The sequence below is a fragment of the Manis pentadactyla genome, chromosome 10 (assembly GCF_030020395.1).
Source record: "Manis pentadactyla isolate mManPen7 chromosome 10, mManPen7.hap1, whole genome shotgun sequence".
NCBI lineage: Eukaryota > Metazoa > Chordata > Mammalia > Pholidota > Manidae > Manis > Manis pentadactyla.
The window spans coordinates 47,757,282-47,775,817 of NC_080028.1; the positions used below are offsets into that span (position 1 = coordinate 47,757,282).

General features: G+C 35.2%; 1 pseudogene; it reads right to left on the reverse strand.

Moving 5' to 3' along the window:
• Positions 1-5,595: 5,595 nt before the first annotated feature.
• On the reverse strand, positions 5,596-6,749 carry LOC118909979 (olfactory receptor 6C2-like; annotated as a pseudogene).
• Positions 6,750-18,536: the final 11,787 nt, after the last annotated feature.

The window sequence follows — 18,536 nt, forward strand, 5'->3', positions numbered from 1 at the left end:
TCACCAAAAATTATGAAATTTTCCTCACAAAGGATTGTGACTGTTATAAACCTGTTGAGTATTTTCTCATGCTGCTTACATTTAAAAAAAAAGTATTTCTGAGAATAATTTATTATTCTCTCAGGTTTTGGAAGTCTTGATATTCTGAGTTCCCTGGACCAAGAGAGGTTTTTACATTAATGAAGTTAGTTTCTTTTATTTAGTAAACTTACAACTTAATGAATAAACAAAAAGATCCTTGGAGACAGAGATTCAGTAGGATCACTATGGAATTTTGTGTCCTAATCTTGGCAAAGTGTCTGAGACATGCAACTCTGAGGATGAATATAAATCATAATGAATATCCTTAGAGGGTAAGAATATAGAAAGAAAATATCCAGCTTAGAGATTGCAGCACAGTCAACAGGAATGAGACAATGCACTACCCTTAATCATTTTGATTTGTATTTCTGTTATCTTCTTTGAGCATCAGATGACTGTTTTGTATTTTATTTACCTATGATGTGAAAAATAAAATTTTTTCAAAAATTTGTCACATAAAATGAAGTTTTTTGATTACAGATTTAATTTACTTACTAGAAATCAGTCTTTTCAAATATTCTATTTCTCTCTGGTATAGTCTTGCAAAATTTCTTGTTTCTAAGAATAAATCCATTTCTTCTAGGTTGTCCAATTTGTTGGCAATAATTTTTCATATTAGTCTCTTATAATCATTTATATTTCTGTGGTGTCATTTGTAACTTCTCTTTTATTTCTGGTTTTGAGTCCTCTTTTTTTCTTAATGAGTCTAGCTTAAGGTTTTTCAATTTTGTTTATATTTTCAAAGGACCAGCTCTGAGTTTCGTTGATATTTTGTTGTTTTTTTAGTCTCTACTTTGTTTATTTCTGATCTGATCTTTATTATTTCCTTCCTTTAACTAACTTTGAGCTTTGTTCTTTTTCTACTTCCTTTAGATGTGGTGTCAATTTGTTTTTTAAGATATTTCTTATTCCTTAAGGTAGACCTTATATTGCTGCAAACTTCCCTCTTAGAGCTCCTTTTACTGCATCCCAAAGAGTTTGAACCATTGTGTTTTTATTTTCATTATTTGCTAATATTTTCTGAATTTTCTCCTACAATTTCATTGTTGACCCATCGGTTGTTTAGTAGTGTGCAGTTTAGCCTGCATATTTGTGATTTTTCCAGTATTTTTCTTGTAACTGACTTCGAGTTTCATACCGCTGTGCTTGGAAAGCATGCTTAATATAATCTCAATCTTCTTAATTTATTTAGGCTTGTTTTGTAGCCTAACATGATCTCTCCTGGATCATGTTCAGTGAGCACTTGAAAAGTATTGGTATTCTGCTGTTTTGGGACATATCTGCATATCTAGTAAGTCCATTTGATCTAATGTATGGTTCAAAGCAACTGTTTTCTTTCTTTTATATATTTAATATATATTTTATTAAAGAATACTTGACATATTGCAAGTATACAACATAGTGATTCAACAGTTATCTACATTACTAAATGCTCACCACTAGTGTAGTTACTGTCAACATAGAACTATGTTACAGAACTATTGACTTTGTTCTCTATTCCCTATGATTTTCCTCCCCATGACTAATTTATGTTATGATTAAGATTTTGTACCTCTTTATCTCCTTCACCTATTTTACCCACTCACCTCAACCCCTCCCCCATGGTAACTGCTAGTCACTTGTCAGTGTCCATGAGTCTACTGCTGCTCTCTTCATTTTATTTTGTTTTGTTTTTAGTCTCCACATATAAGTGAAATCAAATGGTATTTGCCTTTCTCCTCCTGGCTTAAATCACTGAGAATAATATCCTCTAGGTCCATCCAGGTTATTGCAAATAAAGTCACAGTTTTCTTATTGATTTTCTGTGTGGAAGATCTATTCATTGATGTAAAGTTGGGTGGTAAAGTCCTCTACTATTGTTGTATTACTCTCAATTTCTCCCTTTGTGTCTATGAATATTTGTTTTATATATTAGGTTTTTCTCTCTTGGCTGTGTACATATATACAATTGTTATACCTTCTTGCTTGTTTCTATTTTTCGCTTATTTTTACTTAGATTTTTTTTGAATTTTCATTGTTCTTTTAAAAGAACTTGTAAACTTCAGAAACCATCTCACTGTCTGTCAGGGTTATACAATTCAACAGTAATTTTTCCCTTATAAAAATTTTAGTGGTGTCTTGTCGGTCAAAATGGTTAATGTACACATTGTTAACTGGGTTCCCTTTCTTTTGTCACTTTCTCATTTTAAATTCTTAAGTAGGATAATTTCTGATTCCTTTATGTTATTGTGGTGTCATATGTTTCCTAGTAAGCTTTTACTTGTGTATTTTTATTTTAAAAATTTTAAACCATTTAGAGTATAAGCTGTTTTTGTGTGCATAAAAAGTAAAACTATCATTTCTGTGTCTTCTTTTGTGACTTAAGGTTATTTAAAAAACATAATTTTCCTACTGAACTACAATTTTCCCACTTTTGCCTAACTAGCAAAATAAACCTTTGTATAAAATAAGATCTATTTGTTAATCTATACTTTCATAATCTAAGCTGTTCTACTGATTATTTTATGTTCTCCTTTGCCAACACCAAATTTGATTTAATTGGTTAAGATAAGTTTTGGTATTACATAAGCAAGTTTCTATTCAGTAATACTCATTTTTCATATATGTGTTGTACATTCATGGGATTTATTTCTTCCATAGTAATTCAGAGATAATTTATGATATTAGAAAAAATTTTAAAGCTGATTCTAATTACAGTTTTGTTAAATTTATATATTGAGTGGGCAAATTTATATTTATTATATATGTTGTATCCATAATGTGATTTATTCTCTGGCAGTTATATTGATAGCTTTGATATGTAGAGGTTATTTTGCTAGTTATGTAAACATGGGAAAATTTTAGTTTAGTAGGAAAACTGCTTTTTATTTAATAATTGCTTTAGACACGAAAAAACTGAAATGAGAAAGTTTTACTTTATATTCACACACAAACAATATAAATATTGTCAACCTATGTTTGTTTGAATATGCCCTTTATTCATTCTAGTTACTTAATTTTCTTATTAGGTATATTAATTTACTATTAGGTTTTGTTGTGTTCTAGGTACATAATAATGTTTTCAGGAGGTAAATAACATATTTCCTTGATTCCATTTAAGTGCATGTCATAATTTTATGTATTTTAATATAAAAACATTGCCAGTTAAAATATACACAACATTAAGATGCCATCCATAAGGCACATCTATATTTCAAAGATTTAAAAATTTGAAAAGAAATGGCTTGCAGATTCTTTAAACAGAGTAGTTTCATAACTTCATTCTGATAATAATCTCAACTATTTTATTATATACATTATTGTATTATAAGTATTGCAGTCTGATGTGGAATACCAGTGATAAAAGTGAGCATCTTTATTTGTTTCTTGATTTTAATTAAGTACAGGTGTTTTATTGTTTAACATAGTTTTGTAAATTATATTTCTTTATATTTTTAATCTCATTTTAATAGCTCACCAAATTCTCATTTTATTTGAAATTTTTAGGATCAATTGCTGGTTTTTATCTATTGATAGTTTGAACTTATTAATCAAACTTATATAGTGCTCTTTCTTTAATTTGCTATTACAATAAAATCAGGCTGAAATTCATATATATATATATATATACATGTATATATATATATATTTATATTCAAATATGTATACATTTATCTATCATCTGCCTTTAATCTATAATTTATCAATCTATATGATCTATCTTTGCCCTTGTGTAACTAGAGTAAATCTTAACTGATCATAGTGTAAGTTTTGGCTATTTGTTGGGTTCTGCTCAAGTAATCACCCATACTCATCAGGGTACTTGGCTTATAATGTCTTAATGGTATTTTTGTCAAAACATTAAGATGTCTTCATACAATTCATTAGGGAGAATTTTTTTGTTGTTTGGGTAACTGAAGTCATGATGAGATTATCTATTGTTTACCATGGTTCACTGTAAAGTAGTCTGTACCTTTTGCCTCATGAATGTTTAGTCTTGTATTTCCAAATATATGGATATTGATGTTTAAGTTTTCCACATCTTGATGAATTTTTTAAAGCTTGTTCATTAGCTGTAGGTCTACCTATTTTGTTGTTGTTGTGGAATCATGATAGTATATCCATGCATAAAGTTTTTCTAATTTCTACTGAACTGGTGTTTATGTCTTCTTTCTGATTTTTAAGCTGAAGTATGTTGCCCTTTGTTCATATTCATTCATGTTTGACAGAAATTTATGAAGTTTCTTGAAATTTTTAAAAGAATCAACTTTTAAATTTTCTATATTTTAAATTTTTTCTATCATTAGTAAAATCTATATCTACATATTTTGGTTTAATTTTATGGGTTTTAAAAATTTTATAATGAGCAGGAATTGCTTTATTTTTGGTTCTATTATTTTATAAAATAATTGGATACATTAATGTTTGCATAACTTTTAAATTTCTTCTGTATATAGCTTTTTTATGTTTTGTATGCATTGTTATGAAGTATCTCTATCTCATTCCATATGTATTTTCTAAGTTCCAGAGATTTATATTTGGATTCATTATTTAATTCTTTATTTGTAGCATTAGTAAATTATTTTTATACAATTTGGAGCATAAAGCCCCATTTTAAATAGACAGTAGTGCATGATACTGTTTCCCACTTTCTCATCCACAGTTTGTAACTCAGAAGAACAGAAAACTTTCTTAGAGGAAACTGTTTTTTCATGAGAGTGGGCAGTTATTACCTCCTAAATCACACTATTAGAGTATTGAATTTATTTTATCCTATTAGTTTTATGTGCTTTCACAACGTGGATCCTGACACTTCACCTCCCACCTCCATATGGACATTCAGCTCAAGTCCCTGTAACCCATAAGTCAACAACTTGCTCCTCTCCATCCTTTGCTTTCTTGGGAATCCACAGATGATAGATGGGATTGTTTATCCTCATTTCTAATTATTCTGTATCTGATACCTTGCGATTGCCTACATTTTAACCTTTACTCTTACCTGTATATTCCAAAGAATATTTGTGACGTTTTATCTAGCAATCCCTTTTTGTGTGTTTTTCTAGAGTATTAGAGATACCACTATCTTCTCTCTCAATGGTTCCTTGTTTTATTCCCTCATGCCCTCATTCATTCCATTCAGTACTTTATCATAAAATTGCAATTCCTATTTGAATATTTGTAATATTTTATGAACATTTGAGTAATCATTTACTTATTTCAATAATAAGTTACCAGTGTCATAGGAGACTAATGCTTTTTATTATGTTATAAAATTAAGTTACATGGGGTCATATATATCTAAAATGAATTTATAACAAGTATGCTTCCATTTTCTTTACTGAGACAAATCTCCTACAAGAGGTGGATTAAAAAGCAAAGGAAAGAAATGAGTTGAATAAGGTACAATGTAAGTAAATCTAAAGAGGATCTGCAGAGTATAACAATTGAAATATAGATTATTAAAAGACAAATGTAATAGGCTTCAATAGAAAGGTTTGAAACACCTTTTATTTTAACTCTTTATTCAGTGCTATTTTATTTTTTTAAGAATGACACAATTCTTTTGATTGAGTTCTTGAAAGCTTTTTTCACTTGCTTGTTTCTTAGTGTATAAATAAATGGATTTAGGGTAGGTGAAATGGAAGAAATGAGCAGTGAAACCACTTTATTAATAGTCACTTCTTCTTTGGATGCAGGATTCATGTAAATGAACATGCAGGTGCCATAAGTGATGGAAACCACAATCATGTGGGAAGAACAGGTGGAAAAGGCCTTTTTTCTTTGCTGGGCAGAAGGAAATCCTAGAATTGTCTTGGTAATATAAGCATAGGACAGAACTATACATACAAGGGTCACAATAAGGGTCAGCAAAGCACAAACTAAAACAGTTTGTTCCATGAACCATGTATCTGAACATGATATCTTCATCAGGGGAGAGGAGTCACAGAGAAAATGATCAACGATGTTTGAGTCACAGAATTTCAGATTTAGTGCCAGACTCAGTGGGGAGGTTATGACTAACAATCCAGCCAGCCAACAGCAAAAAACAAGTCTCTTGCAGACCCTGCTGCTCATGATGGTCACATAATGCAATGGTTTGCAAATGGCCACATTGCGGTCATAGGACATAGCAGCCAGCAGAAAAAATTCTGTTACTGCAAAGAGGTCAGTAAAAAACACTTGAACGACACAAGCCTTATAGGCAATGACCTTGTCACCTGTTGCTATGTTATACAAGTACCTGGGAATGCAAGCAGTTGTGAATGAGATCTCTAAGAAGGAGAAATTTTGCAAAAAAAAGTACATGGCTATTTTAAGGTGGGGATCTGCAAAGGTGAGTGAGGATGGTCAGGTTTCCAGTTACACTCAGTGTGTAGGTGAGAAAAAGAAAGACAAAAATCAGGACCTGCAGGTCAGGGTCATCTGTCAGTCCCAGCAGAATGAATGTTGTTACTGTACAGTTTTTCATCAGTAGTGGCTTCTGTCCAATCTGCATGCCCTACAATTCAGAGAGATCATTATATAGGTTATATTATCTGTGTAAAATTCGATTGTATCAGTATTATCTTCACTATATTTTCACATTATATTTTAAATCATACTATGGATATAACTAAGTTTATCTGCTACTTTGGTGTGCTTTTATGGGTAGCAAAAAATATCGTTTGACTCCTCCAAATTCTTCCCTATTGAGAGCTAAATTAAAAAATTACCACATCGTTATACTTTTGGTTAACAGTTCAGTCTTAGTTAATATAATTATACATGATATGTAAGTAGAGTTTATTCTAGAGTCTTGATCAGAACTTGTTGCTTCTATTCCAGCTCTGTAATAAGCTTCTTCCTTCCTTCCTTCTTTTTTCTATCTTTCTTCCATTTTTCCTCTCTTTCAGGTAAGTGTATTTTTTCTTATGAACAATGCTAAACCTTACTGGACCACATGGACGCTTCCTTCATCTTCCTTCTACATTTCTCTATCAGTGTGCAAGCTGTTATGCTGAATATACTGTTTTAAACACATTTTTTTGCATCTATGTTTATAACAAATTCATAACAAATTTGTCAAGTTTTTGTTACTTCGGCAAATTCACTTAGAATTACCCATATGGTATTTTTATATTATTTTGTTGCCTGTTTCGATTCCTTGGACCTATTATTTCCTATTTACTTCTGACTATATGCTCTCTCACTGTTTTTTGTACAATTCCTGTAATTTTATATTACATCTGTCACTTAACACTAAATTTCTGTTTCTAGTAAGTAGTAATTTCTGGCATATTGAATTGACTACCAAACATACGTACTTATATATTGAACCACCTACCAAACATATCTGCTTGTACGAATCACATGCATGACCTTCTCAATGTTCCTAAAACAGAAGTCATGGTTTTCCCATGGTAGGTCTCCTTCCTTCTTATCCTGTGTGCTTACCAGGCTCCATTTGTTGACCGTGTGTTCTGTGGCAGGTATCACAGTGATCACTTCTCTTGTGTTCTTTATCCTATATTCCCCAAACATCACTGGTTTTTAGGTGAAGCATCACTTCCCCTGGGAAGGTTTCTGTGATTCTGATGACTATCTTAGCCTACACACCCAGTCCTGGGCTCCAATAACAAATAAAGCTTGTCACTACATCATGTTTAGCCAGAGAATGTATTTTTTGGGATTATGTCTCTCACTATGACAGTAATGCCAATACAGACCCATGTATATTGTCAGTATCTAAAGAATACTTCCTGAATAAGTTTACACATCCTGAATTTACTAAGCAAGCACAAAGATACTTTCTTCATATTTGGACTTAAATTCATATTGCTCTGACACTGAATATGCTTATTGAATTTTATTATCTATGACTCTGTTACTAGAAAATTGTGCGTTTCTTTGCTGTTTTTTAAAAAAGAGCTATTTTTATTAAGTCACATTGTGAAGTGATCTTTACAGTTGTGACAAGAATTGTAATTGCTTTCTGTTCCTTGGTTTTTCTAAAAAGTAATCGTATTTTTATTGACTGTGTTTCCATCTTCACTGTTATCCATTAATACAATGTTAAATGGATTTTTGGGTTTATGTAAAAAACTGCTCGACAGTAACTTTCTCAGACATCAAGAATTAGTTTCTATAGTGGGGGTTTCAATGTTTTAATTTCAAATAGTGTTTCAGTGATTGTAATCTCCTATCAATAAGTAAAACAAAAAATCCCTTTGAAACCACAATTTATTTGTAAATAGTTTGCTTTTATTGCTTTTTTTCCTGTGCTTTATGTGTACTCAAGTAGGAAGAGCATCACATGTACTAGTTCGCCCAGTTCATACTGTTAAACCCACAGGGTGGCAGTCATCAATCCAGGGAAGCAATGCTGACCTTGGCGCATGACTTGCCTGAAAACTATAACCTTCCAGGGAATGTTGGGACATATTAAAGATATGTATTAGAATAAATTGAGAATTAGTGAATAAACTCAGAAGTAGTGGAGAAGACTGTTTCAGTCCACCTACTCTTTTGTCATCCTTTCTCCTTCTCTCTCAAGTTGCATATGCACGACTACATAATCTTACTCAAGTCAACCTGGTATGGGCATAGGCATTGCTCAAAGCTCAAAATATTCTTTTTACAATATATTCCACAGTATTATAAGGTGCAATTCAATAAACTAATTGACAATGACATATAACCACTGATTTCTGTTTATCTTACAATGAATATTTGAAAGGAGGCAGAGATTTCTAATGAATGATGTTATACAGCCTGTCTTTTGCAGGGATGAAGGAAGAAATAGAAACATGTGTGTACATGCACAAATACACTCACACACATACAATGGGTACTTGTCTTTTACAACTGGAGGTTGATGATGCAACTGACATAGTTTGTGGGTATTCCTTATATTAGGATTCCTGATTATATACCCATCTATTTACTCTTATGACATCTCATGTACATTTTAGAAGCTTTACAAAATATCTGGGTTATAACATATATCTCATTTATCTGATTATGACATAGGTAGGTGAAATCTTTTTCTCTCAGAGAAAAATGCAGCTAAAATTTCACAAAGGGAAATATTATTAATGTTGCAAAACTTTTTATACATTTCTCTCAGTCAATGGTAACTTCAGCAAGTTGTTTAAATATAGTAATTCTTAGAGTAACTTAGCTAAAAATGGTAAGTTTGATAAATTTTCATATTAACTTCTTTTCACTTTTGCTTATATACTGATGTTCTCACTCACAGGTTCTCTGAACCAAAAAAAGCTCTCTGAGACCAAAAAACGTCCCCAACAAATTAGACTGATATTCTCGTGAAAGTCAAAGAATATTTTCTTACAAGAAAGAAACATGATCCTAATGGCAGTGGAATGCAGAAACCCTCTTGTCTTTGAAAGAGCTGGCATTTCAGTGTCTCCGTATAGGGACAAAAGTTTGAGCAATACAAACTTCGACTTTTTTTTTGTAGTTTGCTCCAGCTGCAGATTAATGAATAAACAAGAGGTCCTCAGTGAGTTACACTCAAAAGTCATCAATGAATCTTGGCAGTAATTTTATTTGGAAAACGTAAAATAACTAACAAAGACTGTTCTGGGTCAAGGTCCTCAGAGAAAAGAGGAGAACTAAGAGGTTATTTCATTTTCTTATTTTTCTTAATGCTTTATTGAAAGAATATCAACATACAAAGCTTGCAAATAGTTAAAGTGTATGATTTGGTAGGTTTTGACGTACGTACACTCGTCTGAAAACATTAACACAATCAGAGGTGTGAACATGCCCATCACTCCCAAAGGGTCCTTGCTCATCCTCGTTCATCCCTGTGGTCCCCTGTGACCTCACGCTCTGCACTCCTCCGTTTCTCAGCCAAACCCTGATACACTTTCTGCCACTAGAGATTAGTTAGTTTTCTTGTAGAAGTTTAAATAATACAGTAATGCAGGGATTTTTTTGGGGGGTGGTGGTGTCTGGTTTCTATCAGTAAATGTGGATTTAAATTTTATCCTTGTTTTCATGTGTGTCAATAGTTCATTCCTTTTTACTTCTGAGTAGTTTGCCGATGTTAGTGGACCTGTGAGGTCTTCCCAGTTTGTGACTATTACAAATAAAGCTTCTATGAAAAGTTGTGTATTGGATTTGTATGCAAATATTCTGTCATTTCTCGTGGGTAAATATTTGGGATCAAATGAAACGGTTAGTTGATAAGTGAGGTGTACCTCTGACTTTTAAAGAACCTGTCAAACTATTTTCCAATGGGCCCTTAGCATTTCACGTTCCCATTATCAGTGTAGGAGAGTTCCAGTTGTTACACAAAAATGCCAAACCTTCACATGATCAGTCTTTAATTTTAGCATTCTAGAAGGTATGTCATGGCATGTCATTCTTGTTTTGATTTACAATTCCCTAATGACATACGATGTTGGGCATCTTTTCATATGTTTCTTTGACATTTGCATATCTTCTTTAGTGTGGAATTTGTTAGATCTCTTGCCCATCTTTTAAATTGAGTTTTCCTATTGTTGAGTAGGAAGAGTTCTTTTTCTGGACAAAGTCCCTGACCAGACATTTGATTTTAAGATATTTTCTCTAGCAGTGTGGGTTTTCCTGTTTCTGAATGGTGTTCTTTGGGCAAAAGACATAATTAACTTGGATGAAGTCACCTTTTACTTTGTGCTTTGGAAAACCATATCTAAGGAACCATTATTTTTTTATTTTTATTTTTTTTGATTTGACCATGTTCTTTATTAAGGGGATCCTGGCAGGATTCATGTTCTGCAGGCAATATTTTGACAAATACAATTCTAAGATCTTTTTTTTTTTTTTAAATAATTATTTTTTATTGAAGGGTAGTTGATGCACAGTATTACATTACATTAGTTTCAAGTGTACAACACAGTGGTAGAACATTTATATACATAATTCTAGGTTCCAGCTATCACCCTACCAAGCTGTTACCATATCTTGACTATATTCCTTATGCTATACATTACATCCCAGTTACTTATTTATTTTACCATTGGAAGTCTGTCCTTTTTTTTTTTTTTTTTTTTTTTTTGTGAGGGCATCTCTCATATTTATTGATCAAATGGTTGTTAACGACAATAAAATTCTGTATAGGTGAGTCAATGCTCAACGCACAATCATTAATCCACCCCAAGCCTAATTTTCGTCAGTCTCCAATCTTCTGAGGCATAACAAACAAGTTCTTACATGTAGAACAAATTCTTACATAATGAATAAGTTACATAGTGAACAGTACAAGGGCAGTCATCACAGAAACTTTTGGTTTTGCTCATGCATTATGAACTCTAAACAGTCAGTTCAAATATGAATACTCATTTGGTTTTTATACTTGATTTATATGTGGATACCACATTTCTCTCTTTATTATTATTATTTTTAATAAAATGCTGAAGTGGTAGGTAGATACAAGATAAAGGTAGAAAACATAGTTTAGTGTTGTAAGAGAGCAAATGTAGATGATCAGGTGTGTGCCTGTAGACTATGTGTTAATCTAAGCTAGACCAGGGCAATAAAACATCCACGTATGCAGAAGATTTCTCTCAGAATAGGGGGGGTGAGGTTCTAAGCCTCACCTCTGTTGATCCCCAATTTCTCACCTGATGGCCCCCCTGCGACTGTGCCTGTCTTATATTGTTCCTCCCTTGAGGAATCTTACCCGTCTCTGGCTAACCAGTCATCTTCCGGGGCCATACAGGGAAATGTGAAGTTGGTAAGTGAGAGAGAAGCCTTATTGTTTGAAAAGGTTAGCTTTTTACTTCTTTGCATATTTATGCCCTGTGACTTCTATGCCCAGCATTTGTCTTGAGGTATCTTTACCACTTGGAAGAATTATGATACTCGGTAAATTTGATATGAGGCACGAATTCTATTTAAGGGTTGTAATTAGGAAGGAAGAAGAAAAGCTATAGAAGTAGTAGACGGAAGAAAACATGGGAACATGGGAAGATTGATTATTTCTTTGACATATCTTCTTGTAGAGTAACTTCAGCATATATAGGTTTTAAGCTACTACTTAAATTGCGCACACACATTAACATAATAGGAGTACAGTTACGTAACCAAAGCATATCTGTAATTACCAGCCATCTCCAGTGAAACCAAGAAAACCATTAAGGCACCTTAGGCATTTGTGAAAACTTATCTATGATATGGTGGATATTGTCCAACTGAACTTGAACAGTCTGAGAGAAATCAGACAAATTAAAACAACCCATTCCTGGGGACTGTTCACATCCCTTATGTTCTTTTAACAGTAAATAGTCTGTAGTTGTAAGAGTTTGGAGCGCTACAATTTGCACTTCTCAAAATTCTTGGTTGAGTTCCAACAGTATAGATCCAGTCAAATTTGTTGTTTTACTGTATGCACAGGCCAGCTTAGATATCTCCTTCCTCATTCCCATGGCAAGTCCAGGAACTGGTGGGATGAGTGCATCTACAGCTGTAGCAGTGTGTGGATCTTTGTTGGGGTTTTTTGATGATCATCTTCTGGCATGAGTCTTCCAGACAGTGCAGATGTTGGAAGTTCTTTTTCATATCGTATCTTAGTTCATTTTCGGGGTAGCCCAATTAGGCTTTGATCCTCTGTATAAACACAAACAGACCCTTTGCCTACACTTTTATATGCCCTTTATACCCTTGTGTAGAACTCGTTGGAGGTTACCACACAGGAACTGCCCTTTTTTTTTTTTTTTTGCTTTGTTTTTGGTATCACTAATCTACACTTACATGACGAATATTATGTTTACTAGGCTCTCCCCTATACCAGGTCTCCCCTATAAACCCCTTTACAGTCACTGTCCATCAGCATAGCAAAATGTTGTAGAATCACTACTTGCCTACTCTGTGTTGTACAGCCCTCCCTTTTCTCCTACCCCCCCATGTATGTTAATCTTAATACCCCCCTACTTCTCCCCCCCTTATCCCTCCCTACCCACCCATCCTCCCCAGTCCCTTTCCCTTTGGTACCTGTCAGTCCATTCTTGAGTTCTGTGATTCTGCTGCTGTTTTGTTCCTTCAGTTTTTCCTTTGTTCTTATATTCCACAGATAAGTGAAATCATTTGGTATTTCTCTTTCTCCGCTTGGCTTGTTTCACTGAGCATAATACCCTCCAGCTCCATCCATGTTGCTGCAAATGATTGGATTTGCCCTTTTCTTATGGCTGAGTAGTATTCCATTGTGTATATGTACCACATCTTCTTTATCCATTCATCTATTGATGGACATTTAGGTTGCTTCCAATTCTTGGCTATTGTAAACAGTGCTGCAATAAACATAGGGGTGCATCTGTCTTTCTCAAACTTGATTGCTGCGTTCTTAGGGTAAATTCCTAGGAGTGCAATTCCTGGGTCAAATGGTAAGTCTGTTTTGAGCATTTTGATATACCTCCATACTGCTTTCCACAATGGTTGAACTAGTTTACATTCCCACCAGCAGTGTAGGAGGGTTCCCCTTTCTCCACAGCCTCGCCAACATTTGTTGTTGTTTGTCTTTTGGATGGCAGCCATCCTTACTGGTGTGAGGTGATACCTTATTGTAGTTTTAATTTGCATTTCTCTGATAATTAGCGATGTGGAGCATCTTTTCATGTGTCTGTTGGCCATCTGTATTTCTTTTTTGGAGAACTGTCTGTTCAGTTCCTCTGCCCATTTTTTAATTGGGTTATTTGTTTTTTGTTTGTTGAGGCGTGTGAGCTCCTTATATATTCTGGATGTCAAGCCTTTATCGGATGTGTCATTTTCAAATATATTCTCCGATACTGTAGGGATCCTTCTTGTTCTATTGATGGTGTCTTTTGCTGTACAGAAGCTTTTCAGCTTAATATAGTCCCACTTACTCATTTTTGCTGTTGTTTTCCTTGCCCGGGGAGATATGTTCAAGAAGAGGTCACTCATGTTTATGTCTAAGAGGTTTTCGCCTATGTTTTCTTCCAAGAGTTTAATGGTTTCATGGCTTACATTCAGGTCTTTGATCCATTTTGAGTTTACTTTTGTATATGGGGTTAGACAATGGTCCAGTTTCATTCTCCTACATGTAGCTGTCCAGTTTTGCCACCACCAACTGTTGAAGAGACTGTCATTTCGCCATTGTATGTCCATGGCTCCTTTATCAAATATTAATTGACCATATATGTCTGGGTTAATGTCTGGATTCTCTAGTCTATTCCATTGGTCTGTGGCTCTGCTCTTGTGCCAGTACCAAATTGTCTTGATTACTATGGCTTTATAGTAGAGCTTGAAGTTGGCGAGTGAGATCCCCCCTACTTTATTCTTCTTTCTCAGGATTGCTTTGGCTATTCGGGGTCTTTTGTGTTTCCATATGAATTTTTGAATTATTTGTTCCAGTTCATTGAAGAATGTTGCTGGTAGTTTCATAGGGATTGCATCAAATCTGTATATTGCTTTGGGCAGGATGGCCATTTTGACGATATTAATTCTTCCTAGCCACGAGCATGGGATGAGTTTCCAACTGTTAGTGTCCCCTTTAATTTCTCTTAAGAGTGACTTGTAGTTTTCAGAGTATAAGTCTTTCACTTCTTTGGTTAGGTTTATTCCTAGGTATTTTATTTTTTTTGAGGCAATTGTGAATGGAGTTGTTTTCCTGATTTCTCTTTCTGTTGGTTCATTGTTAGTATATAGGAAAGCCACAGATTTCTGTGTGTTGATTTTGTATCCTGCAACTTTGCTGTATTCCGATATCAGTTCTAGTAGTTTTGGGGTGGAGTCTTTAGGGCTTTTTATGTACAGTATCATGTCATCTGCAAATAGTGACAGTTTAACTTCTTCTTTACCAATCTGGATTCCTTGTATTTCTTTGCTTTGTCTGATTGCCGTGGCTAGGACCTCCAGTACTATGTTAAATAATCGTGGAGAGAGTGGGCATCCCTGTCTAGTTCCCGATCTCAGAGGAAATGCTTTCAGCTTCTCGCTGTTCAATATAATGTTGGCTGTGGGTTTATCATAGATGGCCTTTATTATGTTGAGGTACTTGCCCTCTATTCCCATTTTGCTGAGAGTTTTTAACATGAATGGATGTTGAACTTTGTCAAATGCTTTTTCAGCATCTATGGAGATGATCATGTGGTTTTTGTCTTTCTTTTTGTTGATGTGGTGGATGATGTTGATGGACTTTCGAATGTTGTAACATCCTTGCATCCCTGGGATGAATCCCACTTGGTCATGGTGTATGATCCTTTTGATGAATTTTTGAATTCGGTTTGCTAATATTTTGTTGAGTATTTTTGCATCTACGTTCATCAGGGATATTGGTCTGTAGTTTTCTTTTTTGGTGGGGTCTTTGCCTGGTTTTGGTATTAGGGTGATGTTAGCTTCATAGAATGAGTTTGGGAGTATCCCCTCCTCCTCTATTTTTTGGAAAACTTTAAGGAGAAAGGGTATTATGTCTTCCCTGTATGTCTGATAAAATTCCGAGGTAAATCTATCTGGCCCGGGGGTTTTGTTCTTTGGTAGTTTTTTATTACCGCTTCAATTTCGTTGCTGGTAATTGGTCTGTTTAGATTTTCTGTTTCTTCCTGGGTCAATCTTGGAAGGTTATATTTTTCTAGGAAGTTGTCCATTTCTCCTAGGTTTCCCAGCTTGTTAGCATATAGGTTTTCATAGTATTCTCCAATAATTCTTTGCATTTCCGTGGGGTCCGTCGTGATTTTTCCTTTCTCGTTTCTGATACTGTTGATTTGTGTTGACTCTCTTTTCTTCTTAATAAGTCTGGCTAGAGGCTTATCTATTTTGTTTATTTTCTCGAAGAACCAGCTCTTGGTTTCATTGATTTTTGCTATTGTTTTATTTTTCTCAATTTTATTTATTTCTTCTCTGATCTTTATTATGTCCCTCCTTCTGCTGACCTTAGGCCTCATCTGTTCTTCTTTTTCCAATTTCGATAATTGTGACATTAGACCATTCATTTGGGATTGCTCTTCCTTTTTTAAATATGCTTGGATTGCCATATACTTTCCTCTTAAGACTGCTTTTGCTGTGTCCCACAGAAGTTGGTGCTTAGTGTTGTTGTTGTCATTTGTTTCCATATATTGCTGGATCTCCATTTTGATTTGGTCATTGATCCATTGATTATTTAGGAGCGTGTTGTTAAGCCTCCATGTGTTCGTGAGCCTCTTTGCTTTCTTTGTACAGTTTATTTCTAGTTTTATGCCTTTGTGGTCTGAAAAGTTGGTTGGTAGGATTTCAATCTTTTGGAATTTTCTGAGGCTCTTTTTGTGGCCTAGTATGTGGTCTATTCTGGAGAATGTTCCATGTGCACTTGAGAAGAATGTATATCCCGCTGCTTTTGGATGTAGAGTTCTATAGATGTCTATTAGGTCCATCTGCTCTACTGTGTTGTTCAGTGCTTCCGTGTCCTTACTTATTTTCTGCCCAGTGGATCTATCCTTTGGGGTGAGTGGTGTTTTGAAGTCTCCTAGAATGAATGCATTGCAGTCTATATCCCCCTTTAGTTCTGTTAGTATTTGTTTCACATATGCTGGTGCTCCTGTGTTGGTTGCATGTATATTTAGAATGGTTATATCCTCTTGTTTGACTGAGCCCTTTATCATTATGTAGTGTCCTTCTTTATCTCTTGTTACTTTCTTTGTTTGGAAGTCTATTTTGTCTGATATTAGTACTGCAACCCCTGCTTTCTTCTCACTGTTGTTTGCTTGAAATATGTTTTTCCATCCCTTGACTTTTAGTCTGTACATGTCTTTGGGTTTGAGGTGAGTTTCTTGTAAGCAGCATATAGATGGGTCTTGCTTTTTTATCCATTCTGTTACTCTGTGTCTTTTGATTGGTGCATTCAACCCATTAACATTTAGGGTGACTATTGAAAGATATGTACTTATTGCCATTGCAGGCTTTAAATTCGTGGTTACCAAAGGTTCAAGGTTAGCCTCTTTAGTATCTTACTGCCTAACTTAGCTCGCTTATTGAGCTGTTATATACACTGTCTGGAGATTCTTTTCTTCTCTCCCTTCTTGTTCCTCCTCCTCGATTCTTCATATGTTGGGTGTTTTGTGCTGTGCTCTTTCTAGGAGTGCTCCCATCTAGAGCAGTCCCTGTAAGATGTTCTGTAGAGGTGGTTTGTGGAAAGCAAATTCCCTCAGCTTTTGTTTGTCTGGGAATTGTTTAATCCCACCGTCATATTTGAATGATAGTCGTGCTGGATACAGTATCCTTGGTTCAAGGCCCTTCTGTTTCATTGTATTAAATATATCATGCCATTCTTTTCTGGCCTGTAGGGTTTCTGTTGAGAAATCTGACGTTAGCCTGATGGGTTTCCCTTTATAGGTGACCTTTTTCTCTCTAGCTGCCTTTAACACTCTTTCCTTGTCCTTGATCTTTGCCATTTTAATTATTATGTGTCTTGGTGTTGCCCTTCTTGGATCCTTTCTGTTGGGGGTTCTGTGTATTTCCGTGGTCTGTTCGATTACTTCCTCCCCCAGTGTGGGGAAGTTTTCAGCAATTATTTCTTCTAAGATACTTTCCATCTCTTTTCCTCTCTCTTCTTCTTCTGGGACCCCTATAATACGGATATTGTTCCTTTTGGATTGGCCACACAGTTCTCTTAATATTGTTTCATTCCTGGAGATCCTTTTGTTTCTCTCTATGTCAGCTTCTATGCGTTTCTGTTCTCTGATTTCAATTCCATCAATGGCCTCTTGCATTCTATCCATTCTGCTTATAAACCCTTCCAGAGTTTGTTTCATTTCTGCGATCTCCTTTCTGGCATTTGTGATCTCCTTCCGGACTTCATCCCATTTCTCTTGCGTATTTCTCTGTATCTCTGTCAGCATGTTTATGATTCTTATTTTGAATTCTTTTTCAGGGAGACTGGTTAGGTCTGTCTCCTTCTCTGGTGTTGTCTCTGTGATCTTTGTCTGCCTGTAGCTTTGCCTTTTCATGGTGATAGGAATTGTCTGCAGAACTGGGACGTGTGACGGCTGGAAGGACTTCCTTTCTTGTTGGTTTGTGGCCCTCCTCTCCTGGGAGAACAGCGGCCTCTAGTGGCTTGTGCTGCGCAGCTGCGCGCAGACAGTGTTTCTGCTTCCTGCCCGCCTGCTATGGAGTTAATCTCCGCTGTTGCTGTGGGCGTGGCCTGGCTCGGGCAGCTACTCCAAAATGGTGGAGTCGCGTTGGAGCAGTAGCGGCTGGGAGGCTATTTATCTCCGTAAGGGGCCTTCCTGCTCCCTGCAGCCCAGGTGTTAGGGTGCACAGAGATCCCGGATTCCCTACCTCTGGATTAGGTGACCCGCCCTGCCCCTTTAAGACTTCCAAAAAGCACCCGCCAAAACAAAACAACGCCCACCAAAAAAAAAAGAAAAAAATTTTTTTTAATTAAAAAAAAAAAAGTTTTTAATTAAAAAAAAAAAGGTGGTTGTTCGTTTTTCTTTATTCTGCGGTGCCATCCTCAGGCCTCTGCTCACCGGTCTTTCTGCCCTGTTTCCCTAGTATTGGGG